The sequence below is a fragment of the Hibiscus syriacus genome, unplaced genomic scaffold (genome assembly GCF_006381635.1).
Source record: "Hibiscus syriacus cultivar Baekdansim isolate YM2019G1 unplaced genomic scaffold, ASM638163v2 tig00017808_pilon, whole genome shotgun sequence".
Taxonomy (NCBI): Eukaryota; Viridiplantae; Streptophyta; class Magnoliopsida; order Malvales; family Malvaceae; genus Hibiscus; species Hibiscus syriacus.
The window spans coordinates 215,184-242,357 of NW_024062417.1; the positions used below are offsets into that span (position 1 = coordinate 215,184).

Consider the following 27,174-nt stretch of genomic DNA (forward strand, 5'->3'; position numbering starts at 1 on the left):
ACACAACATATTCTATGTGTCCAAGCTCCAAAGATATTGCCCTGATTCATCCCATGTCATTCCACTAAAGCAAATTGAAGTGAGTTAGGATATGTCCTATGTTGAAGAACCGTTGAGCGTTTTGTCTTGAGAGATCAAGGAACTATGGAACAAGAGGATTCTGTTGGTTAAGATCCTATGAAGAAATCATGGAGTCGACGTAGAAAACTAAAGAGGTCATGCTATTGTAGTACCCACACTTATTCAAATTATGTAAATTTCAAGTATTAAATTATTTTTAGGAGGAGAGAGTTGTAACAACGCAAAAACTAGGTTAGTAATTTTAGATATAATGTTTAGGCTTAGAGTGTTGAAACATTTGCGTTAAGGGTGGTTTGGATTGCACTTAGATTGAGCCCAAAAGTTGATAAAAAGAGGATTTTTGAATTTGACCAAAAAATGGAAAGAATTAAAGTAGCAATAAACCCCTAGAGTTTTGAAATGAATAATTTCACTTAATGATGGTGATGTCAATAGGGGTAAACACTAAAAACTCACCCATCTTATTTTCCTCATAATTTATCTTTTTCCTTCTATCATTTTCCTTCATCCCCTTCCTCTTGTAAACAAAAAAGGTTGAAACTTGATTGTCCACCAAAACTAGTCCGAGTTTAGAAAGGTAAAAAAATTAATCTCCTACTCTAGAACTTCATTTTTAGCTCAAAATCTCAAGGTTTAGTCATGGTGGGAAAGGTTTTGATTTAGGGCTTATAAATGTTCCTAATCTATCCCTAAGTGTTTATAATCTCGTTTATTCTGATTTAGAATCTTTAAATACGTTAGTAATCCTCTTATTTACTTTTTGTTAGTAAGAGAAGTCGGTGAAAGCTCAAAAGGCAAGAGAAAGTAAAAGTTTGTGTTCGAGTGATCTTGTAATCCATTTTCCATCAGCTGGTGTTAAGGTAACACATCCCTAACTCACCAATACCACATGTAGATCATTAGGTTGTGATTTGCTTGTTTGTTGTGTTCATGGGTGCAAAAAATGTCTCATTGTGATTTTGACGATAAATGAAATATTTGATGTTTATCTTATTTTTGAATGGCCCATAATGATGTCTTGAACTCCAATAAAGCTTAATAAACCTTCGAGAGTTAGGGGGACTTGTGATGGGTGTTTGGGAATATATTTATGCTCAAACAGGGCATTTTTGGGTAGAAGTATCTTACTTGATAAACAGTACCGATATTGTTCTTCAAGTAGCTTAAATAAAAAATATTTTGGGCTTAAAGTATCGATACTCATTCTTGAAGTATCAATATTATGGAGTGAGTTTCGATACTATAGGTGTCAATATCGATACTAGAATTACAAATCAGATTTCAATAGTCAGTTTTAGTATCGGTACTAATGGGAGTATCGATACCAAGGGTAGAGTATCGATACTCTCAATAAGAATATCGATACTATGATGATTTTTGGAAACATCAAAACTACTTTTAGTATCAGTACTCGGAGAAGTATTGAGACCTTTGTGTACAATTATCGATACTCTCAACAAGAGTATTAGTACTGGGAAATTTTCCAAAACATCGAAGCCATTTTTGGCATAGATACTTGGGTAGTATCGATACCATAGGGTCAGTATCGATACTGCCAAGCCTAGTATCTACAATCGTCCTAAATTGGGTAGAAAACCAAATTTTGTTCTAATTACTATGGAGAGAATGTGAGAGTCATTGAAACTTCTTTAATAAGAATACAAGTGAGAACAACTAATAACTACAGTAGTAACAAGAAAGGAATAAAACTAGCCTTTGTTTGATATTCGGGAGACAATGAGGACACTTGACCTACTTGAATGTATAAACGATCGTTGAATAATTATAAATAAAGATATAAAATTTTCTCCTACTAGTGCTAGGGCACATAGTATCAGTGTGAATGTACTTCCGTACCAGTGCTAAATCATTTTAGTATCAGTGGTGCTAAATCATTTTAGTATCAATGCTAAGACACTTCTGTTATTCGATGGCAAGACCATAGTATATGTATATACATGGAAATACTCATACCTTTGTTATACTCAATACTTGCTATGATTTATGTTTGTAGCATTTCATTGTCTCGTGATTAAACTTGTTGGCACTTGCAACTAATGGATATATGTAGTATAATAGAGTTATCTATGTGGCTTTGATCTCGTAGCTCACCCTTCATAATTTATTTTCATTCGCAGGTTAATAGGTGCTAGTCAGAGAGCTTATTGCCAAATTTCGGATTCCAAATATCAACGAGACGTAACGTAAGTCTTGGATATTTTAGGGGCATGTAATTCATTGACCCATTTGTATAATTTGAGTCGTAAAAACTTGATGTATTTTGAGGATTTATTTTGGGAGCTCCCCTGCATGTAAACTCGATTAACATGTTTTAAAATTTACAACTGCAATGGATGGTTCTTACTTATGAGTTTAACACGATTTAAAGAAAATTTTTGGGTTAACCACTTCGATGGTCTCGTGTGTAATATTCAAACTCTCCGAATTTTGTGTCAAATCGAATTTGGGTGTTACACCTCATCTTTTCAGGCGAAAGCTGTGACAGTTGTTCATTCGATTCAGTTTGCGGCAGAGTTGGGTTTCTTGGACATCTTTCTAGAAGGGGATTCCAAATCAGTTATAGAGAAAATCTCATCATATGAAATAGATTTTTCAGATATTAGAGCACTGACCTGGGAGGTGATGGGCCTAGCAAGAGTTTTTCAAACATGCACCTTCATTTTCATCTATAGATCAGCAAATGCAGCTACTCATCTGCTAGCTGCAGACTTGGATTCTGGAGAAGAAGATCGCTTTTGGGTTGAAGAAGGTCCTAGGAGAGTGGAACGACAGGCCTCAGAGGATAGAAGATGGTTAGATCCACCGTAGGCTCTGCTGTGAAGTTGGAGGAATTTGAATGATTTAGGCTCTATCTTGATTTTTGTTGAAGCTTATTTTGTGATTTCCTTTCACCGACTCATTTCTCTGCACATAAAAGATGAAAGGCCAGCGGTTTTCTTTGAAGTGGTTTTATTTCGTGTTTTGGTGTAGTTTTAGTACTTATTTTATTAGGTGTCTCTGGTTTTGATTTTAATTATTCTAGATGAACAAGTTAGCAGGTGGCACTCAATACCTTTAGTTGGTTTTATTTTGTTTTGGTTTAATAAAAAGCTGACATTTATATTTTGGTAAAATAATATGTGAATAAATGCGAATAATTAAAATTTCAGCTACAGGGGATTCCTTGGAAACCAGTTTTGCAAGATTCTTTCTCCCCCCATATAAATCCCTGTTAATGTTTCTTAATAAAAATTGAGGGATAGACAAAATGAACACGTCAAAAATGTGTCAAATAAAGGTGAGAGTCCGATCGAGTTGAGTAAAATATTTTTAAAGTTATTCGAATTGATGAGTTTTATTTTATAGCTCAAATTTTATTTTATAGCTCAAATTTTATTTGAATTTTTTCAAGTCGATTTGAATCGAGCCAAGTTGTCTGAATTTCTATTTAAATTTAATTATAAATATTTATAATATTATGGTACTATTTGAGTTTAATTTAAACGATTTTCTATAACTATATATAATATATGTATATTTCTTCAAACTTTCTCATATATGGTATACATATATCATACAAAGTGATAAACTTTACTCATACTTGAAAATAAATCACTAATTACTAAAAATTTCGAGTTGTTCGAGCTCTATTTTATATCTCGACTTGAATTTAATTTTTTTTCGGATCAAATAAATTTATAAAATTACTAGTCAGAATAATCGAAGTCATTTTTTTCAAATAGAATCCGTGAATTTTTGGAGTCTAAATCTTACTCTGCCAAACTTCAATCCTACGAAATAGTAAATCCAGTGTTCGAGGGACTATGGTTGTAATAGCAGAAGCTATAGGTGAAATTGGTCCAATACGGTAAGTGGGCTTTTTATTTAGCCTAATACGATATTACATAAATTATTTTGAAAACTACGATATTTGTTATAATGATTTACATTTCGTCAAATATATTTTTTATTATAATTTATCATTCTAACGTGACAAAATATAATAAAAAATATTTTTTAGAACTCATCACGTCGACTTAATGAGTTTGAATAAAATAATATTATTTGGATAAACTCGTCATGTGGGCATGAAAAGTTTTTCCTATACTGTTCAATTGTCTTAGATTCCAAATTAATTTTGGAGACCTAATGAAATTTTTTTATCTACCTAGTCTGTTAGATCAATTTTGCCGAAGTTATACGGTGTTTGATGGGCCTAGTGTTGTAGTGGTGATCATTGGGTATAGGCTTAGTGATGATACCAGAAAGAACAAGTATTGATTTCGGTTCTTTTTGTTGACAATCAATTAAACAGGGAATTCCTACCACTGTGTCTCCCTTAAGTTTCATGAAAACTTGCAACCCATATATCATGAAAACCAAGTTGGAAGTTGTAATGAACTTGACACTATTGATTATATATATTGAGTGAATCTACATTTACACGTAAATGATTTCCTATCCCCATATCATCTCTTGAACTATTTGAAAAGGTCTACAGACATGGCTTAAAATATTACCCGAGTAAATTAGAATACGAAATGGCCCGACTTCACACTCATGTTTTCTCGCCATTGTTGCTACTGATATCAGTTGTCATCATCAATCCCTCGTATGGAGAGCATTTGAACGGAAAAGACCTCGTGGAAGACAGAAATTGTATCGGTACCATGATCCCGGGGCCACCGTTAACAGCCGAAGGGATTGCTAGTACAGCTTTGGGTTGGGCACATATAAGATCATTGGAAGTTGGAACAATAATTTCCAGTTTACTCAATGATTCTGCCTCAGCTGGTCATCCGCATCACTACCAGGTGCGGCTCCAACGATGTTGGGATCTTAACATGAAAGCCATGGTGGACCTCTGGAGTGCTAACAGCTCGTTTTACAGTAAAAACATCAAGGCCATGGTTAATTATCTCTTTACTGCTGCACATGAAACTAAAAGGTGACAAACTCTCATAAGAGGACGCAATTTAACAGGCTTGGCTTCTAAAAACAATGATATAATTAAGCTCAGTGAAATATGTGCAGTCTCCACCAAATTCTTTTGAGCATGATCGTTAAAGCTTTAGCTATGAATTTTGTGTGCATGTTATAGATAAATAAAGGATTCCTATATGAAATTGTAAGAGTATTGCACACAACTATTTTTAATGGAATCCCTCATGATATTTACATTCTACCATTTGGTTGGTTTCAGTAAACCTGTTTTTAACTTCAAATACAAAAAATCAACTATCACTCTATCACCTCAAGTCAGGCCCTTTCTAGCCACAAGTTATTCATATATGACATATGTAACAACAAATATTGTAAATCATTGGATGCTCTTAAAAGTTTCTTATAACCTCAGTTTCGATCTTCAACAATATGAGGGGGAAAATGGGTTGTTTTCTTTATGGTAGTGGTGTTAAATTTTGAAGTAGAGACCTATGGAACAGAACGACATTGAAAGACAGGAAGAAACCTTTCATTTTTTCTAAAATTAGACAGATTTTATTCTTTCCTTGGAAATTAATTTAAGAATCTCTTCTGCGGCCAATGTTAATAAGTTTAGGGTCCTGACCTTAGAATATCAGAGTATGGTACATCTGTCAAGGCCAAGAGCTGCAAATATTCTTCCACCAGAAGGCCACAGGCTGAAAAACCAGCCGATTTGACGTTGACCATCATCAGCTTCATTAGAATGTTAAGGCTCATTTCCTTCTAGTAATGGCTCCGACAACTCATTCGTCTGGTTTTCATCGGTGATCTCACCTCCAGTCTATCTTCAACTTGAGCTTCTGCAATTTCTCCTGGCTTCTTGTTCTTTAAATTGTTTCCAAGCCTTCCACTCCACTTCCTGCTCAAAACTCAGTACAGATACATAATGAATTACCATGTTTGCATTGTGTCGAATGGCAGAGAAAATATATCATTGATTAGCAGACCTGCTCTTTCTTCTTCAGTTTTGCTAGAGCAGCAGTTCCATCTGGCCCTGAGGACTTATCAACTTTGACCATCTGATATATAAACAGGAATTTAGACTGGTAAAGATTCAAGTTAGAGAGCAATAAGCATAAAGGATTACATTATAACTTCCGTTTCGAAATCAGTTCTTGCTTCCGCAAAATCTCCAGCTGCCATGTAAGCCATTCCACGACGCTATAGAGCCTTTGCATGTAAAGGCGTTGCATCTAAAACCTTCGTAGTTTAAGTAAAACGTATCAATCTCCAAATTTGATACACATCATCAGACAACCAGTCAAGTAAAGAAGTCGGACATCAGCAGCTCAGGACAAAGTATTTTGAAATGTACTGTTTCGGTAGTTTCTATCTTTATTTCTTACGTTGGTTCAACAATAAACCTTGAAGCTTGATTTTATGTCCTTGTGGAAATTCAGAAACTAATCAACAAATTAATTTTGAAACAATCTGATTAATTTAATATCTTTAACTCTGGGAGGAAATAGATTTTATGCCTTTGGTTATCTATGATCATAATATGCATCTTTTCCCAGACAATAATAAAATAAAGGCTTAATTCACAATTTATCCCTCCAATTATACACATTAGCTCAATTCGCACCCTAAATTTCTTTTGTCTCATTTTGGCCCTTAAAGTATATATGTTTCCCATTTTGTACCCGGGAACAATTTGGACCAACGAAAACACACTATGTTGCAACTCATAAGAATAAAAACAAAACCTAGATGAAATGTGGCACGAGTTGATTGGTCAAAATTATTCCAGGGAGCAAAATGGGAAAACAAGTGTACTTTAACTCTTTAAGAGCCAAAACGGGACAAAAAATATTTAGAGTGCAAAGTGGGAAAAAGGAAGACTGGGAGGGCTAATTTGATAATTAAACCTAAAATAAATAAAATATTCTTCTTCTATTCTTCTTCCTAATAAACAGTGTTTTAAAAACCGGACCGGTTCAACCGGTTCAACCGGGAACCGCTGTCTAGTCCGGTTCAATCTACATCGGTTGAACCACTATTAGTGAATCGGCCGGAACCGCTCGAACCGGACCAGCTAAAAACTGGAAAAAACCGAAAATTTTGTTTTTTTATAGAAAAAATTAAACCAAACGTTGTCGTTTGTTAAACGAGCCAAGTCGAATGCGAGTATTGCTGAGCTCGACTCGAACTTTAAAACTTTAAAAGTAAGCTCAACCTGACTCAAACTCACGAGCTAAAAATTATCAAGTTCAACTCGAACTCGAAATATAATATTAAAACTTGAACTCGAAAAGGCTTGAACTCATAAAAAATTTAGAAGCTCGATTGAAGCCTAAAATTCGAGCTTGATTGAAGTAAAAGAATAGTTCACTCAATGCTCACCAAAAGGCTCCATGATTTTGAATGCCAAATTACCTCTATTATTTATAGAAGTTAGTTGGGATGCTCTTCTATGTTTCTTAGCCATGTGGGATTCTTTTGTTCTCATATTTTTACTCTTTAGACTTTTGGGATGCTCTTCTATGTTTCTTAGCCATGTGGGATTGTTTTTAAAAAAAATTAAACCAAACAATATCATTTTGTTATGATTTTTTTAGCCCAAATTTATTTTTTAATTATAGTTATATAATTATATTTATTATTTAATATGTTTTACCTTAAATATTATGTTGTAGTTAATTTGAATCATTTTGTTTTACTTGATTTTATGGTTTTTAACTTATATATGTTATGAATTGCTTTGAATATGACTTGTGATATAAAAAATTATTTTTTATTAAATATTTTTGGTATTTTTATTTAATTTTTTAAATAATTATGACATCATCCGATTCTTTTGATCGGTCGGACCGGTTCGACCGGTTGAACAAGTGAACTGGTAGCATGGTCGGCTCACTAACCGGTCCGGTTCTGAAAACCATGCTAATAAATGAGAGAAAGATAAAGAGCATCAGTTTGAAGTCACAATAAATCTTATTACACGCCTCGATAGAGGTTCTGCATTCTCCAATTTTGAGGAAGCATGAGGCCACATTCAGATGTAATGAATTCTTTATGCAATAAATCAGGAGAAGAGAAATTAATAATGTCGACACTAATTTTCGTCCGAGTGACGTTTTATAATATTATTATAAATAATATAATCTATAAATTATTATTATATTATTACAAAGCCCGAAGGCCCGATTACAAGGCACACAGACCCATTTACAAGAGGACGACCCATTTACAAAGCAATTCACAGGCCCGGTTATAACCAAGCCTGAGCCTGAGTCAGATGCAAGCCCAAACTCATCCAGGCCTAGCAAACGAGTCAGGCCCAGATCCAACAGACCTGTGAGGAATCCCGTACATGCTAGGGTTTCATCTCTTTTCCAGCACCGTCAGAAGCTCCCAGCCGTTCGATCTCAACACAGATCAAGGGTCCAGATCAAGGCAACAGAAACCCTAGGAACCCTAGGGTTATCATTCTTCCGACTCCGTTGCCACCTCTCAAGATTTCACCAGAGCACTCCAGAAGGCTCTAGAAGGGGGCACCAGCCGTACACGTTGTAACCCTAGGGTGAGTCACCACCGTAGCTTCGGTGACTCACCGGGGTACTCCTCTTTAACCGATCCAATCAGAGCATCGTCGAGGGCTATATAAACCCCCAGACCTACAAAGAAGAGACACCAACAGCAAGCAAGAAGAACAGAGAGTAAACACCCACACAAACACAACAACAAGAACAACAAAAGCAAGAAACGAATGTTGAGAGTGCCTACCATCGTCGAAGTCCAAAGGTCGTAGGAAAAAAGACTTTATTGAAGGTAAAAATCTTAGATCTAGGCTTATTGAAGGGTTTTTAGAGAAAAATGAAGTCGGATTTGAGTCAAGGAGGTCTCGATCTACATTTAGGGTAAGTTTGTTATTTTTTGGCCACCGTGGATGGTGGCCGGCGGTGGCGGTCGATGGTGGTGCACGATTGTCAGCTGGTGATCGATGAGCCTCCGGCTAAAGTTTTTAGAGAGATGGCAGAGCATCTCTCGTCTAGAGAGAGAGGAAGAAGAGAGAAATGGGAAGAGTAAAGGCCTTAGGGACGATGTTAGGGAATTTATACCCTCCCTCGTACGACGTCGTTTTGGGGAGGGTATCTTTGTAATTTTAGTATGGGTAAACTATACGCGCGATCCCTCCAGCTTTGTAAACATTCCATTTTGGTCCCGAAATCAGGTTTTTTTGTATATTTTAATTTTGTTTTTATATTTCTAATATTTATATTTTAGTCACTACTATATATATATATATATATATATATATATTAAGGTAAAATTATGCATTTAGTCCTCAAATATTAATAAGTTTATATTTTAATTATGTATTAATAATTTAGGGTAAATTACATAATTAGTATACAACTTTAATTATTATTTTGAGTTAAGTTAATTAATTTTAATATTTTATGTTATAAATACTAATTATTATTATTAGGACTTTAGGATTATTATTAATTTATAATTTAATTTATAAAATTTTGATATTAAATATTATTATAGGACTAATAATATTTATATTAAATATTATTTGATATTTATTAAATACAAATTTATCAATTACTGCAAAGACATTAATTAATAAGTATCGGTACCAATTTTGGACGTTTTGGGGTGCTAATCCTTCCCCATACATAATCGACTCCCAAACTCATTTTTCTGGTAAGCATACCCGAGTTGTATTATTTTAATATTATTATTATGAATTTTTATTAAAATAATATGATATTTTGGTGACCAATCTCACCAAATAAAAAATTGGTGGAGACTCTACAAGTTGGTGTTTTATCTGATTCACGAAGGATAAACACTTACTTTTTCGAGACTAGTTACACCTTCTGGGGTGTACTATTTGCACTCTCCGTCGCCAGGGCAGAGAAACGTCTCGACAGCTTGGTGACTCCACTGGGGAATTTAAAAAAATGAGAGTCCAGTCACCAATTTATTAATTAATTGTCTTTGTAGTAAATAATAAATTTATTTTAATTTTGTTTTATTTATTTTTATTATTTTACTAACTTTTGTTTTTCTATATATGTACAGATTTAATTTTGGTCATTAGAATAAAATAATTGGTTGTATTTTATTTTATGCTTTTCCTCACCCACTGTGCACTGTATTCATGACTTGAGCTAAAACCCCGCTCTTAACCTATTTAATTGAATGAGAAACTATTCCCTCGTGTGGTTTTCACCTCCGTATGGGATAGGGGACCATTCTTTGAGCTCACACCTTATTTTCCTCGTGTGGTTTTGACCTCCGTATGGACATAAGGAAGTGTGTTCCTTCGAATTGAACTTAATCCAAAAGTCTGTAATGGACCAGGATTGAGGGGTTGGCAATCCAAAGGGACATCAACAAAGAACAATTTCTGTTGAAAACATTTTGATGTTTCGATATAACAAATTAAGTTAAATGAATTTTAAGATTTTACAAAAGATTTTCTAAGTATATTCGATGTAATTATTCGAATATCAAAATATTACTCCAAGTGTTTCAAAGTTCATTTTAATCCTTACTAAAGTGTAAAATTGTGTTTTATACTTCAACTATTTTTAAAACAATTTTACAAAGTATTTCGAATCATTTCAAAGCCAAGAAAAATCAGATTGTCCAGGGGGTACAGATTCCCCCCAAGGGGTACAGATTCCCTCTGCAGGTTTTTGGCTCCGAGAAAACAGAATGTCCAGGGGGCACAGGGGTACCAATTCCCCCCCTAGGGGGAACAGATTCCCCCCAAGGGGGTACTGATTCCCCCTGTCTAACGGTCGAAAACAGATTGCACTTAGGGAACTGATTCCCCATGAGGGGTACCGATTCCCCCCACGCTCCAAGCTATTTTATTAATTATTTCTCATCTCCAAACGACTCCAAAACATCCCTAACGGCTATATACGGCTTCAAACACATTCCAAGCTATAAATATAACCTAAGGACACTTGGAGAAGCAAGAGAACAACTATCTAAGTAATCAAACACAAGAGAAGAGTTTTTTAATCTTATTTCATATTTCTCTTGTAAATATTTTGTTCTTGTGAGCTCAATCTTGTAAACACCTACCTTAGAGAGATTTTCTTGTTTACATCTTTTATCCTTTTGTAAAGGGGAAAGGTTCTAGTTTAGCCCGTGTAAAAGCTAGGGAAAGGTTATAGTTTAGCCCGGAAAAACTATGAAGTTTGTAAGGTTACTCTTTATCCTCAAAAGAAAGAACAAATTAGTGAATTTGTTGGAAAATCCTTGGTGAGGAGCTAAGGTAGTGGACGTAGATTTTGGTTGAGAAAGTCGAACCACTATAAATCGTTGTGCAATTCTCTATCTTTCAATTTCCTTACTCCCTAAACACAAAACCATTCCGACCCTTCTTTACAAACCATTCCGGTTGTTAATTCGAGCTTTCAAAAATCCCAACAATTGGTATCAGAGCCTAACTCGTTAAGAAGGTTTAACCACCTTAAGATGGTCCTCGAAGAATCTCTACCAATTCCCAACACAACCGAGAAGATGGCTTCCACCTCCGGCTAGTTCCACATGGAAGACTCCCTACCAACGGACAAGCCTCCATACTTTAATGGAGACAACTATCGTCATTGGAAGAAATTAATGAAGGTATGCATCTAATCCAATGATCTTGATGCATGAGATAATCAAGAATGACTACTCTTCTCCAAAGAATAAGGAGAAGAAGCGGAGTGACAAAGAACGGAAGAAAGCTCAACTTAATGCCAAGGCCATGCACATGGTGTTGTGTGTATTTGGTCTTGAAATCTATAAAGGAGTTTCTTCATGTTCAAGTGCCAAGGAGCTTTGGAACAAGCTCGATGAAATCCATGGAAACAAGAAAGAAGAACCAACAAAGGTGGTGTCTCTAATGGCTCTTGAAGAGCCCGAGGTATCTTCTAACTCAAATGAATTTAATTCATTTACTTTTGATGAGTTACAAGATGCTTTTAATAGGTTATATTCAGAGTTTGAGACCATGAACTCCAAATATAAGAAAATGATTTCAAAATTTAAAATCGAAAATGTTTTTCTTTTGAAAACAAAATAGATTTTGAAAGCCAAAATGAAATTTTGAAAAAGGATTTAGAGCTTTAAAAAATAAAAATTGAAAGTTTTGAAAAAGAAAATTTTGATTTAAAAGTTAAGCTTGAATGCTTAACAAAAGAAAAAGAAATCATTTTAAATAATTCATTTAGTTCAATAATGACAATATGCTCACATTGTCATTATCATGGTCACAAGGAACATACTTTTCCTTTAAAGAAAGGAAAACATTTTAAAATTAGACAAGTATGGGTTCCTAAGGGAACAAGGGGCATTGAAACTAACGTCCAAGGATCCAAAGCAATTTGGTTATATTCCAGTTAAAATAATCCTGGGGCATACTGAAGGCCCATTCCAGTTAGAAATAAAATATGGGGCATGCTAAAGGCCCATTTCAGACAAAAATGATTTAAACGGGTATTTTGAACAATCACATCAGTATCATTTATATTAGCAAAATGCTAGGGCATGCTAGACCCTTATCATCCTATGGAAAAGTCATCGAACGGAGCAAATATTTCCTTGAGACAAAATGGTATGAAGAATGAAAATGGTGAAACAATAGAGTTGATCATATATCACTTTTATGTCCACCATGTGAACATATTATCCCCACAGGAGCCACACGAGAGGATGAATGTGTAGTAAAATGTTACTTGATATTATCTTGAATATCATTGTGACATCATACAAAAGCTTCAAACATCATACGAAGAGTTCCCTGATGAAGAGATCTAGATAGAAACCACATGAAAGGATGATTGTGTTGTCAAATGTTTTATGAACCAGTAATTATGGTGCTGAACCAATGTTACAATCATGTGGTTGACTTAAGATAAAGTTTTTCTTCAAACTCCAAGATTCAGAAATGATGAAGATTTCTTTCCACGAAGAGACGTTGGAATTATAACAACAAGAAACTAATGGAGCCAACTAAGATTGAACAATGGATTGTTGTTAAACATCATGACATGATATGGTTTGAAGAACCTTATTCGAGATCTGAATAGATGTGGAGACATAAAAGGAATTGGAATATTCTTGTGGAGAGATTGGATTAGATGTGGAGACATGAAAGGAATTAGGATAAATCCTTCTTGTAATATGTTTTAAGAGTCAAATCAGAACATGCGTGGCTAATATCCTGATTGAATTCTGTTAAGTTTAACATATAGATTTTCATTTCAAAGATGATGGATTCTCTTTTCAAAAGATGATAGATTCTATTTTCAAAGGTGGAAGCTTTTCCAGATTTCTACTCAAGTTCAGATAGAGATAGTTGGTGTTATCAAGAGAAATAGGGTAACAAGGTCATAATTCTACGTATGAAAAAATCCCATAAATGAAACAGTTCTTCTGAAGACCAGAGAAGATACAAAGATACAAGATGATTCTTTGGAAATGCAAGCTTGAAAGCATAAGTTGCTAGACTATTAATTGAAGTGAACCTTGAAAAAAGATGATCAAGTGGAAGAATATCAAATTTTGGATTCGGACGAAGATTAATACATTCATGCATTCATAAGAACATTATGCATTTCATTGATACATTTGATTGCATTTACATAAATATATTTCTCACATGAAGATGCAGGGACAAAATACCTTACGAGTATAAGGTAGAATCCAAATCTCGAATACATGAAACATGTTTGGAGAGGCAAACATCTGAAGAAGAGATGAAGGCAATCCATACAAAGGAAGCATTAATTTTGGGGCATGCCCAACCAATAAGTTGTTCGAAGAATGAGAAAACGAATTTCAAAGTATCTCATTCAATTTTCAAAGAAAATGAAATATTTGAAAATATCTCAAGCAAGATAATTCTTATTAAGTCATCCTCAAGCTTACGGAAGACTAGTGAAGCAGAAAGCAAGAACTAGAATAAAATTTAGTTTCCACGGAAGAGTAGTGGAACAGATTTTTCAGTAAAGTATCAAACTTCACAAAAGAGTAGTGAAGCAGAAAACAAGAACCAAGATAAAATTCAGTTTTCACGGAAGAGTAATGGAACGTATTTTTCAGCAAAGTATGAGAACTTCACGGAAGAGCAGTGGAGTAATCCAAGTTTGAGTCTGAACTTCACGGAAGAGTACTGAAACAGATTATATTCAAGTTATTCCAGATGAAACCTTCATGAAAGAGTAATGAAGTCATGCTAATTTAGCCTTCACGGAAGAGTAATGAAGCAAATCATTTGCAAGTCATCCTTAGCCTTCACAAAAGAGTAGTGAAGCAGGAATAAGATCATATCAAAATTCGATCTCCATGAAAAAGTAGTGGAACGAATTCCCAGCAAAGCAAAAAATTCACTCGACGAAAACTTGTCTTATTATCTTTGCTTTATTCTTGTTTACACAAAAATAAGCAAAGAGGTGTAGCTGTCGACACTAGTTTACGTCCGAGTAACGTTTTATAATATTATTATAAATAATATATAATCTATAAATTATTATTATTAATATATTATTACAAAACCAGAAGGCCCAATTACAAGGCACACATGCCCATTTACAAGAGGACGATCCATTTACAAAGTAATTCACAGGCCCGGTTATAACAAAGCCCGAGCCTGAGTCAGATGCAAGCCCAAACTCATCCAGGCCCAGCAAACGAGTCAGGCCCAGATCCAGCAGGCCTATGAGGAAGCCCGTGCACCCTAGGGTTTCATCTCTTTTCCAGGGCCGTCAGAAGATCCCAATCGTTCGATCTCAATGTAGATCAAGGGTCTAGATCAAGTTAACAAAAACCCTAAGAACCCTAGGGTTATCATTCTTTCAACTCCAATGCCTCCAATCTTGTGCTTCCACGCCATTTCCGCCTCTCCAAATTTTACCAGAGTACTCCAGAAGGGGGTCACCAGCCCTACACGTTACAACCCTAAGACGAGTCACCACCGTAGATACGGTGACTCACCGGGGTACTCCTCTTTAACTAGTCCAAAGAGAGCATCGTTGAGGGCTATATAAACTCCTAGACCTACAAAGAAGAGACGCCAACAACAAGCAAGAAGGACAGAGAGCAAACACCCACAAAAACACAACAACAAAAATAAGAAACGAAAGTGGAGGGTGTTTACCATCTTCAAAGTCCAAAGGTCTTCGCAAAAAGATTTTACGAAGGTAAAAATCTTAGATCTAGGCTTATTGAAGGGTTTTTTAGAGAAAAAGAAAGTCGAATTCGAGTCAAGGAGGTCTCGATCTACGTTTAGGGTAAGTTTGTTGTTTTTCAACCACCGTGGGTGGTGGCCGATGGTGGCCGTTGACAGTGGTGCACGACTGTCGGCCGGTGATCGATGAGCCTCCGGCGAGAGTTTTTAGAGAGATGAAAGAGCATCTTTCGTCTAGAGAGAGAGGAAGAAGAGAGAAATGAGAAGAGTAAAGGCCTTAGGGCCGGTGTTAGGGCATTTATACCCTCCCTCGTGCGACGTCGTTTTGGGGGAGGTATCTTTGTAATTTTAGTATGGGTAAACTATACGCGCAATCCCTCCAGCTTTGTAAACATTCCATTTTGGTCTCGAAATCAGGTTTTTAGTATATTTTAATTTTGTTTTTATATTTTTAATATTTATATTTTAGTCACTACTAAATATATATATTAAGGTAAAATTATGCATTTAGTCCTCAAATATTAATAAGTTTATATTTTAATTATGTATTAGTAATTTAGGGTAAATTACGTAATTAGTATACAACTTTAAGTATTATTTTGAGTTAAGTTAATTAATTTTAATATTTTATGTTTTAGATACTAATTATTATTTGTACTTTAGGATTATTGTTAATTAATAATTTAATTTATAAAATTTTGATATTAAATATTATTATAGGACTAATAATATTTATATTAAATATTATTTGATATTTATTAAATACAAATTTATCAATTACTACAAAGGCATTAATTAATAAGTACATGTACCAATATTTAATATTTAATATTTTGGTGACCAAATAAAAGATTGGTTGCAACTCTATAATTTGGTGTTTTATCTGATTCACGAAGGATAAGCACTTACTTTTTCGAGACTAGTTATACCGTTTGGGGTGTACTATTTACACTTTCCGTCGTTAGGGCAGAGAAACGTCTTGACAAATACTATCCGGAAATATGCTATCTAACATCAGGTACCACCCGATAAAATTAATGGACAGGATAGCTACTTTCAGTTATCATTTATCATGAGGCAGGATGATACTTACTCTTGTGTCTAAAAACACTTTCCTTCCTTGTCCGTTTGTGGATTAACATGATTGAATTCCCGAAGCACCTAAAAAGAAAGAAACACATGGAGTTGAACTACATATGCACTTAAATGTACCACGGTAGAAATATCACATAAACTCTGCTAACTAATGTGTATTTAGGTTTTCCCTATATCCATTAATAAAACGTTTGGATTCGATGGTAAGCTTGTGTCATAACCATTTTGTAAAAAAAACAATTAAATATTATTTTAAAAACGATTATGACTTTAATTTTAAAAAATTGGTGATTTATAATTAATTTGAATAAAATGGAAAAGAGTCACCACCGACCTTTGGGTTAGGTAGGTCGGATACGTAAAAAACCTCTTTTTAAAAAAATTTTAAGAAAATTTGTTTTTAAAACAAAAAGTTGGTCTGCATTTACAAAGATTCGATTAAAACGAGTTTGAAAGTCAGTTACGTGTGGGGAAGGATTAGCACCTCCACAGCGACAAAAATTGGTACTGTGTCGCGTACACATTGTCGTAAATGGTGGAAATGATGAATCAAATATAAAGTTAACCTATGATCCGTTTAATGAGATTTAATTAATTTGTCTCGAATTATTTAATTAGGGAAAATTCTTTAACTTGAAAAGAAACTTCGAGATTAGCAATCCTCTATCGGGAAAGCTATCTCGTTTTTTTATCTGTAAAAAAATATTCCATCATCGATAAATATGCAAATTGAAAATATAAAAAAATTGATGTTTACATACAACAAAATAAATTGATTAAAAAAATCGAATATAAAATGTAGAATGAAGATCGACAATTTGCATGAAATGAAATAAATTATTATTTAGAGACATTCATTGCAATGTTTGACTTAAAATGAAATGAATTAAAAATTAGCAAAATACAATTGATTTATTTCAAGTTCGTATTTGGTTTGAATGTCATATTGGATTACATCACTTGGATCAAGTGGTGCTTTCCACGCCATTCTACAAATATCGTTCTTGAAATATATTCAGACAATATTAAATAAAGAAATAAAAATAAAAATATACGAAATAAAATATTTACAACAAATAAAGTTAAACATATTTATTTACATATGATACAAATGAATACATAACATTAAAATATATACATACATAAAGGATTAAAACAGAACTATAAAAAATTTAATGGACCAAAATATGATTAACAGAAACTTGAGGGAAAAAATAGAAAAAACATAAACTCAAAGGACCAAAATAGTACAAAAAGGAATTTAAAGAACAAAAATGGAAAAAACAAAAACTTAAATGGCTAAAACAATAAAAACAAAAACTTAAGGGCCTAAATATCAAATACAAACATTTAAAGGACTAAAAAAATAAAAACAAAAATTAAAAGGGCTAAACAGTAATTACAAATTATACCAGAGCCCAAATCACAAATGTTAAAATACAGTCACCAAAAATGTAAATAACCCATAAATAATATTGGGGACTAAAATAAATTACACCATAAACATGCAAGACTAAATAGTAATTAAACCAAATGCCCAACAGTGACTAAAATGAAACATTTACAAATGTATTGACCAAAGTCAAACTCTAATAAAAATAACAAAGTAAGTAAGAACATGACTAAAATATAAAAATTGAAACATAAGTGCTCAAAATCAAATAAATATAAATTCATTAACTTGTTGATAAGTAAAATTATAAAGCATGGGGTACCTAAACAACTATTTACCCTTAGCATAAAACACGCTGAAGGTCCCCTTAAACGATGTCGTTTTACGTTTGGTATATAAGCCCGAACAAAAGGGCTTATTTTCTCACATTTCCTCATTTTCTTCACTTATCAGCCGAGGGAAGAGAGAGAGTCTGAGAATTCTCTCAACTCTCTCTCCGGTGAGGGGCTGAGCTGCCGCTCGCACACTGTGGTGCACAGCGGCCCACGGTGGTCGGAGATACCCAACCTCCCTCAAAACACTCTTCATTTCACCCTCAGCCTATTCCCCAACCTAGCTTAGCCTAAAAACACCCCTAGAGCTGTAGATCTAAGCCATTACCTTTCAAAAAAATCAAGTTTCGACGACTTGAGGGCTTCCCGTCGCTCCTTCGATGAAGGTAAGGGCTTCTCCCTCTATTTTCTCTTTTTTTATGGTTCGAATGGTTCTCTCTAGCTTCCCTCTCTTGTTTGAATGTTTTTTTCTTTTTCGTTCGGGGTTCGAATGGGATAGGCATTTCTTTGGGTTTTTATCAGTTCTGTCTTCTCATCGATTGGCCTCTTGATATTTTCTTCCCCTCATTTTCTTTTATCTTGCCTCTGCTTGTTATTTTTTCTTGATGTTTGATGGTTGAGTGATATTACTGCCTCCGATGGGGTTGGAATGTGAAAGAGGCTAGATTGCCTCGGGCTTTCTTGGATTTTTTTCTGATTTTCTACTGTTATTTTTCACTGTTGGATATATTTGCATATCGCCTACGACGGAGGCGGCTCGGGAGTGAAATCCGGCTTGAACGGCGGCTGGAGTGATATCAGTGCAATACACGCGTGGCTGTGAAACTGGAACTCACTTGCAGTGGCTGGAGCTAAAGGGTCTGATGCATTTAGGGTTTAGAAACCCTAATTCCAACCTGGGTTGCTGAACGGGTCGCTGAGCCGATTTGGGTTGTAATCTGGGTTTCAATCGAGTTGCTGGTTGATGGATTTTGGGGATTAGGCCTTGTATCTAGGCTACTGGGGATTGTTAGGCTTCATGCCTACACAAAATGAAAAATATAAATATAATAATAATAATAATAATAATAATATATATATATATATATGTAATATAATAATATTTTTTATAGACCCGGATAAAAACGGGTGTCTACAGCTTGGATTCCAAATATGGGCTATTTAATTTTTTTATCATTTTTATTTGTTTACCTAATGGTAGACCAATTTGATTTAATTGCTCGTATTAGAATTGAATCTTTGATCGATGCTTAATACATAGTCCACAATCCCAAAGGTGACCTAAGTTCTAGGGAAACCAGTTTCTATACTACCTTTTCATATTTTGCCTTGGCAAGTTCAAATTTTCTCTCTTTGAAGAGCCGGTTACCCTGCAGACAAATGGTTAAATATTCAAATTTGTAGTCTTTCAGCACAACAAGCATATGGAGGAAACAATTAATGTGCATCACAGCAACAGCTTGCAATCATAGATATAATAAACCACATACCGTGACTCTGATTTTTCTACTTCATCCCTGTAATAAATATTTAAGTTAGGCTCTATACTGGTGAAAAAGAAAAGAAAAATGATGCACTACTTTCGTTAAAATATCTTGGTGCACATGACAATTTAACGACCATATTGTTAAGCATCCAACCTAAAACCAATAAATTATAGGTCGAAGGGTCTAATTTGAACATAAGACTACACGAAACCCAAGAGTTAATAATAACACCATTTAATATTTCCCCCCACGTCTTTGCTCAACAAGGGCCTACATGTAGACCACCTCACATGGGATTAAGCAGGAAGGCAAAACAAAGCTTCCCTATGATACCCATATTAAGCATCCAAAGATGACATTATTACCTATTAATAATAAAAAAAAAGATGACATTATTACCTAAGACATAATTGTTTATAGGTAGAAGGACTCAACTAGAGTATAACACCATAAGAAATCTAAGACATAAGCAAGGGAAAGTTCCTAAAATATGACTTTATTATCTTTGGCATATCAAAACCAAGAAGCTCAATTTCCCATTGAACATAAGCACCTTCAGGAACATTAGGTGGCCTAATAAAATTGGAAACAAGGCACTCCAATCATGCACAAAAAAGCAAAACAAATAAAAAATTCAAAGGAAAAGGGAAAAAAAGCAATCTTGAGAATTTGTCATATGCATAGTTAGGAGGGCATGTCACAAGTGCAACCTCTCCATGTAGCATCAAGCGGACACACATTTCAAATCCCTCAAGCACCTGTAAGGGGAAAAAAGCTCACCAGATCAAGGCACAGTCTCAGTCTAGCATTATAATTTTATTCAATGCAATTTGGATGATTGGTATTGATATGACAATCTGATTTCAACTGGCACAAGGTGAAGGTAAAAGAATTCACAACACCTTTTCAACTTTATAAGAACTTACCATCCCTTCTCCGGAACTGAAGTCCAAAGGTGCACCGTGGTTGTCAACTCTTGTATCATAGAAAACAGTCTTTTCTTTGTTAAGAAGCATGCCCTTGTAATGCACACGTAAAAGACTGTCATGAAGAGGGCAATCCATTAGAAATTCCCCTGATTATTCCAAGCAACAAAGAAAATTATCCATGGAGCCACACAAAGAGGACCACTGACATACAGTACGGGAATATGAAATAGAATTAGTAACTAGCATATAAGTTGCTCATACAATTTTGAAGCATCATCCTAGGTATCCTTTCATCAAAGAAGAATGAGTATAGAAACTGTTAAAAGTATATTCCAAATAAAACTTTCGAAGGAATGAATAGATAAAATGATAGTGTAACATGAGCAATAATTAATTATACATTGACAACGGATTTGATATTTCAATCAATCTCACGTAGCATTCCAAATAAAACTTTTGAATGAATGAATAGATAAAATGATAATGTAACATGAGCAATAATTAATGACACATTGACAATTAATTTGTTATTTCAATCATTCTCACGTAGCATAAGGAAGAGAAAATAGAAAAGTACTCAAACAAATATCTCTTCGTGGCAAAGTATAATCAAATAACAAAGAGCACCTTCTCCATCACGTAATCGTCGTTTAATTAGGCGACCATCTCCCACAACATATCCCTCACCTACAAGTCCAACACTCTAGAGTTCACTTCCATCCACAATTAGGTTATCTGAAGATAAATATACATGTGAAAAATCCACAAAAGGGAAACAATTTACCTGGATAAGTGGACAAGCTCAACTTAAAAATGAACTTCTCCATACCTTCTATCACGGGCAACAAGGGAGTTGGGGTTAAGTATTTAATTGTAACATAAATTACTGCCTTCTCTTTCCGTCATTGTTCCTATTCCTATCTCAAGACCTTTAGGTACCTAAATATTATGGAATCAGGAACAAGAATAATATTAAAAGGAGCTTTAGCATGAAAACATGAGTAAGGATTGATCAAACGTATAATCAGATGAAGAAATGACGATGACTAATTAGAAACCAAAAAAACCTACAGGACAGAGAAATCACTAATCTCACATTTCCCAAAGTAAATAAATATGGTTCTCCTTCAGTGTGTGACAAAATCAATTTCCCATCACCTGTCTTTGCAGAAATCCTGAAAGATTCACATATGATACATCTGAAAAATGATCAAACCATTCTGAAAACTTAGTGCAATGAAAACAAAAGAAACGAAAAAGGGCTGGAGAGCAAGTTCACCAAGCTTTTACTTCATATGGTTCCCTTGGTGATTCCCAACCCTGGCCTTCATCTATTACCTACCATATAAAAAATAATTCGTCTGGTGATATCTTCAGGCTACATGCAAATTAACCAATGACAACTAGATGCCAATACCATCATCACATCAAACATAGCAATGTTATTGACATTACTAAGAAAGATTGTCTAAGAACACTGAATCAGGGGTGTAGCGAGGATGTTCCGGCCTCCCCCACACAAGCCTGGAGTGCTCGTATTCTCTTTGATCATTTGTTTTCAATTTTGGTAGTTTATACTTAAAAAAATAGTAATTGATTTATTTTGAACCTCTCCACGCTCCAACAAATTCCTGACTTCAAGAAAAAAAGGATAAATATTAAATTTGAGCTTTAGCAATTCTTGCCTTAGCTTTGGAGAACAACTCAATCTCAAAATGGAGATCATCTTCTTTTGGGAAACTACTAGGAGCTGGAACAGGGAAATCCTCCTCCCCATAGTGCATTTGAGGCATCATTTTGAACTGAAACAACAAATGTCACCATATCTTTATAAGACATAAAAGGAAACTTCAAATCAATACTTCGTTTATTTTTACTTTGGTTAAGAATTTTGGAGTGACAAACACAAATATGGTTCAATGAACCACAAAGACAATACCATAGCCACTTCACCCTTCAGCTTTGTTGGAATTCCTTCCAACAACCCCAATATCATTTTGCTCTTGCCCAATACATTTCTTATTGAAATACCTTTCCCTATCACATAAACAGAAGTCAATTGAATAAAAAGAAAGCATATAATATTAGACAGTTCAACTAGACACATTCTTAACATGAGACCAACTTATCGAACTTAACATTCCATGATTCACCAGAAAGCAAGCATACAAAACTGTCCCTCAACTTAAATTAAATATACTCAAACGATCAGGGTATATTCACCTCCATGTTCTGATCTCGTGGATTCGACGACAACTCCATCCAATGTCCTAACAGTGCAATGATATATAACCTACAAAACATTTAAAAAGAAAACAAAAACTATCAATTCACAACGCAATCCATTGTATTGTTTTGTCAAACTACATACATTTTCGTTCAAAAAAAAAATTGCATTTCCCAGATCGGAGTACGAAGAGTTTATAGAAAAACATATAACCTGATCACCATCTGCAGGATTTGATTCACCTACTCCAGGTCTCATCAAAGCTTTCATTAAGCTTCCAGGAACAATTTTCTTTCTCCTATTAATTAAAAATCCCAAAATAAAATTCATAATTTTCTCCTATTAATACGGGAAAAGGAAAACACAAAGTTACCTCTTGTCATCCTCAGATTCTGATTTCTTCTTCTTCGGTGAATAGCTCTGCTCATCATCTTCCTCTGACGCCATCCTTAGCTGAAGAATTGCACTAGATTTCACTATGATCGGAGTTTATTTAACTCAACAATTAAGTTTAATTTCAACTAAATGGTCGTAATCAACGGTTTGAAAAAAATAGTTCATATTATTAGTAACAATAATTGTAAACATTAAACTAAAATAAACAAACGAACAAAAATAAATATCAGAAATTTGAATGTTCAATAGTGATTGACCAAATATTTTCGATTTTGCAAGCGCCCAGGCGAATCGCACAACAAAACCCGTCAGCTGATATTTTAATTTCTGATCAATCTGAAACAAGGTCATGGACTAATCGCAGTTGTTGACGATCTTGAAATTCATAGCATTCTGATCATGATGATGAGGTGCTAAAATGTTAATTGATGCCCCTGATTTGGCGCCATGTTAATTGTGTGAACGCCAGTGAACAGTAGCCAAGCCAGCCGGCATCTAGGCGGCTATTTCCGGTTCACCCAATTCAAATCTAAAACATGGCCGTTGTCTGTTTTGTCAATATAAAGATAGGTCCGGTTCTTTTAGGATGAATATGGACCGGTTTTTGTATTTTTTCCATATTCATATCTATGATATTGTATATTTAGATTAAATTTTGCACATCAATATTGACATGGTTATAAATTCATATTTTTTGGTACATTGGTGAGAAAAGAATAATACAAAACGATTGCACATAGCAATCTACCATCTCACTCTTGCTTCATCATCTCTCTATGCTTGTAACAGAGGTAAGAGTCCCTTTGGTGGTTCTGTCAAGATGTGTGTCCCTCTTCTTTCAAACGCCAAATTGGCCAGTCGATCAGCACATTTGTTTTCCCCCCTCCATGTATGTCGAATTCCAATATCCAGGCTTCTTTTATCGTTTCTTCACAATCCTTTACGTAATTTTGAATGTCATCGCTTTGTTCCTTGTTTAGGGTATCAATTACCCATTTTGCATCGGCTTCAACGATTAAATTTCTCGCTCCCAATAATTTCACGATTCGTAAACCTTGTCTTATACCCTAGATTTCGGCCACTGCATTGGTCGATTTACCGATGCTTATCAGAAATCCTTTAATCTAGTCGCCATTCTTGTTTCTTATTAAGCCCCTGGCCACAGCGTCTCCGGTGTTCGTTTTGCATGCACCGTCTGAGTTCAAAATCCAACATTCTTTAGGTGGTCTTCTCCATTTAACCCATCTAAGTTCTCTTGTAATATTGATTTTTGAATTTGTGAAAGCTGCTTGGGTATTTCTTGCGAAATTCATGTTGTATTGTATCACTTGATTTGGGTTTCTGTTGCTATTCTAAAAAATTGATTCATTTTTTTTCTTCCGAATCCCCCATAAGGTCGTTAAGAATAACGTTCCCCAACTAATTCCTTCTTCTTCGGTCTTCTTAGAACGACAGTTTGTAGTTAACCAACTAGTGAAGTTCCTGCTATTAAATCGGTCATCGTGTTGAGTCGCCTTGATCCCGTCCCAGAAAGATTTTGTCGTTGTACAGTACCTCAAGGCATGTTCGAGGGTTTCATGTAGTCACTATCTTGTGTCATCTTCTTCTTGAGTCTGACTTCATTAGTATTTAATTTGTTAAGGTAGCTGAGCCAGATAAACGTTCTAATTCGTTCCATGTTTTCTAGCTTCCAAATCCAATCAAGTTTATGATTTTGTTGCTCAACTGGGATTTCATTTAGGTTCTTCTTGAAAGAGGATTTGCCCGTGAAGCTGTCATCCTTTGAGAAGCCCCAGACTATCATGTATTGTGTTTGAGAATTTATTGCGCAAGGAATTGGAATGCTCCTAATTTTATATTAACCATTTCATTTGACACAAAATTTTGAAGCTCTTGTATGTCTCATTCTCTTTCCTCTGATATGAATTTACCCACTCTCTCGTTAACATAGGAATCTCTATCCAGATAATCCTTTACCAGTGTTTTTTCCCACCCACCAATCATACCAGACTCTAGTCTGGCCTCCGGTATGAATTTGATGTTTGCACCCCTTTTTAATAATATCACGAGTGTTCAGAATTCCTTTCCAAGTGGACGAGTTTTTGGATCTATTTCCCAATTCCATAAAGTTCGTATTTTTTTAGATATTTTTCTTAGAAGATTTGGTAACAAAGTGTGTCATGTTCTCGAAACATTTCAACTATTTTTTTTTACCATAAGGGTGCGTTTGGTTCACGGAATGTAACATTACCTTCGAGAATAAGATTACCGGAATATTACATTACCTTACACATTACTGGGAATGTTATATTATTGTGTTTGGTTTGTTTGACAGGAATGTATGATTGCAGTGTTTGATTAAAGGAATAAAAGATTACTGAAATGCATATTTTACTAAATTATCTTTATGATATTTTTTTAACAAGTTGAATTCCAAATATTTAAATAAAAATATTTATATAAAAATTCATAGAAAATATATTATTGTATTATTTTCAATTTATATATTTTTTATTAAATTTAAATTCATAAAATTTATATAATTTTTTTTAATATTTAAAAGATAAATGGGCATATTAAAAGAGTAAATATACCATATATTCTTTTAAACTTAATTGATATTTAAAAAGTTATGATAATTTGTAAAAATAATTTTTTGAAATAAATTTGTGAAAACAAAAGATTATAGCTTTTGAAATAAAAGTAAGGATATTTTTTAAACCAATCTTTTGTTTCAAGGGCATTTTAGTCCAAGTTGAAGGGAAACAAAAAATACCTAAGAAAAACATGTGATTAGCATTCCCGGTAAAAAAAGAAAATTTTTTACTGTTGGGAATATTTTATTACTCCTTATTGGGAATATTTCTCATCCTAACGTGAGAATTTGTATCTGGAAAGAAAAATTCCCACCAGGAATCTTGAATTCCATGATCCAATCACCCCCTAAGAGACATATTCGCAAACCTTGCTTTGCGTAATCCGAGCCCCCTAGTTTTACGTTTGCAAACCACCTCCTAACTAAACAAATGGTTATGGGTATAATATGTACCTCCTCCCTAGAGAAAATTATTGTTTAGGCTATCTAATATGTTAGTTGTGTACAAAAATCATAGATGAAACAAATGTAACACTCTCAGACCGATGCGGGTGACCCGATCCGATCTGAAGTGTCACGTTAGGGCCACCGGAACGACCGAGTAAAAATTCAGGAAAAATTTAAATTTTTTGTTCATCCATTTAAAGCCGTAAAATAATTTATAGATAAAATACAAGTTCAGAAAATCATTTATATATCAAAAGAAAATCCTCTAGTAACCAGTAGTAAGCCAAATTTCAAACTCGAATATAAAAACACAATACAACCAACATGCCCAATCTTAATTACATACACCGTACTTTGCAAACAATGACGATGGAACTCCTTTACTGATATTGGTAAAAGCACAGGATCAAACTCTTTAACCTGAAATGGTAAGTAATATAGTGAGCTTTTGAAAGCTCAGTAGTACAGAACTACCAGATGAATGCAATATGCCATTGGGTATAAGGTAAAGTATAAATTCCTTGGCGGGACAACCATCATCAGATTCTAGCGGTGAATTCAGATTCCATTAGCCAAGTCTTCAGTTACAAACATTAATTTACGATCTGAAGGAAGTATTAAGAGTGAGAGATTAAAAAAATTAAATTGGGGAGTCTAGTGTGTTCTAACAAAATAGAGAAATTTGTACAGATCCTTTAAAAACATTAGCAGTTTAAAACATATTTTAAAAGCACAGTAATACACTCAAACCAAACATCGATATGCAGTTCCCAAGAAATGCATCCATAAGGACTTACCCTAGGCTCATTGGGCGTAGGTGCTCCAACCTAATGGAGCACCTTGGGTCCATAAGGTCTTACCCTAGCTGAAGTGTAGGTACCCACCTGAGGGTTATGCCCTCAGGCCCATAAGGACTTACCCAATGCACACTGTAGAGGAGCCACACTAAGGAAGTACATAAGATTTTACCACTAGACTCATTGGGCCTAGGAGCCCACCCAAGGGTCGCCTTAGGTCCATAAGGAATTACCAGTTGATCGGTGTTGAACCTATATAAG

General features: G+C 34.5%; 1 long non-coding RNA gene and 1 pseudogene across 1 annotated transcript; both read right to left on the reverse strand.

The window, feature by feature from the left end:
* Positions 1-5,591: 5,591 nt before the first annotated feature.
* On the reverse strand, positions 5,592-23,135 carry LOC120208910 (annotated as a pseudogene).
* LOC120208924 lies at positions 8,011-19,376 on the reverse strand. The gene is made up of 3 exons (XR_005524361.1): positions 19,348-19,376; positions 16,308-16,375; positions 8,011-8,078 (listed from the first exon to the last, which is right to left on the reverse strand). It is a non-coding gene; the product is annotated as an uncharacterized LOC120208924 (long non-coding RNA).
* Positions 23,136-27,174: the final 4,039 nt, after the last annotated feature.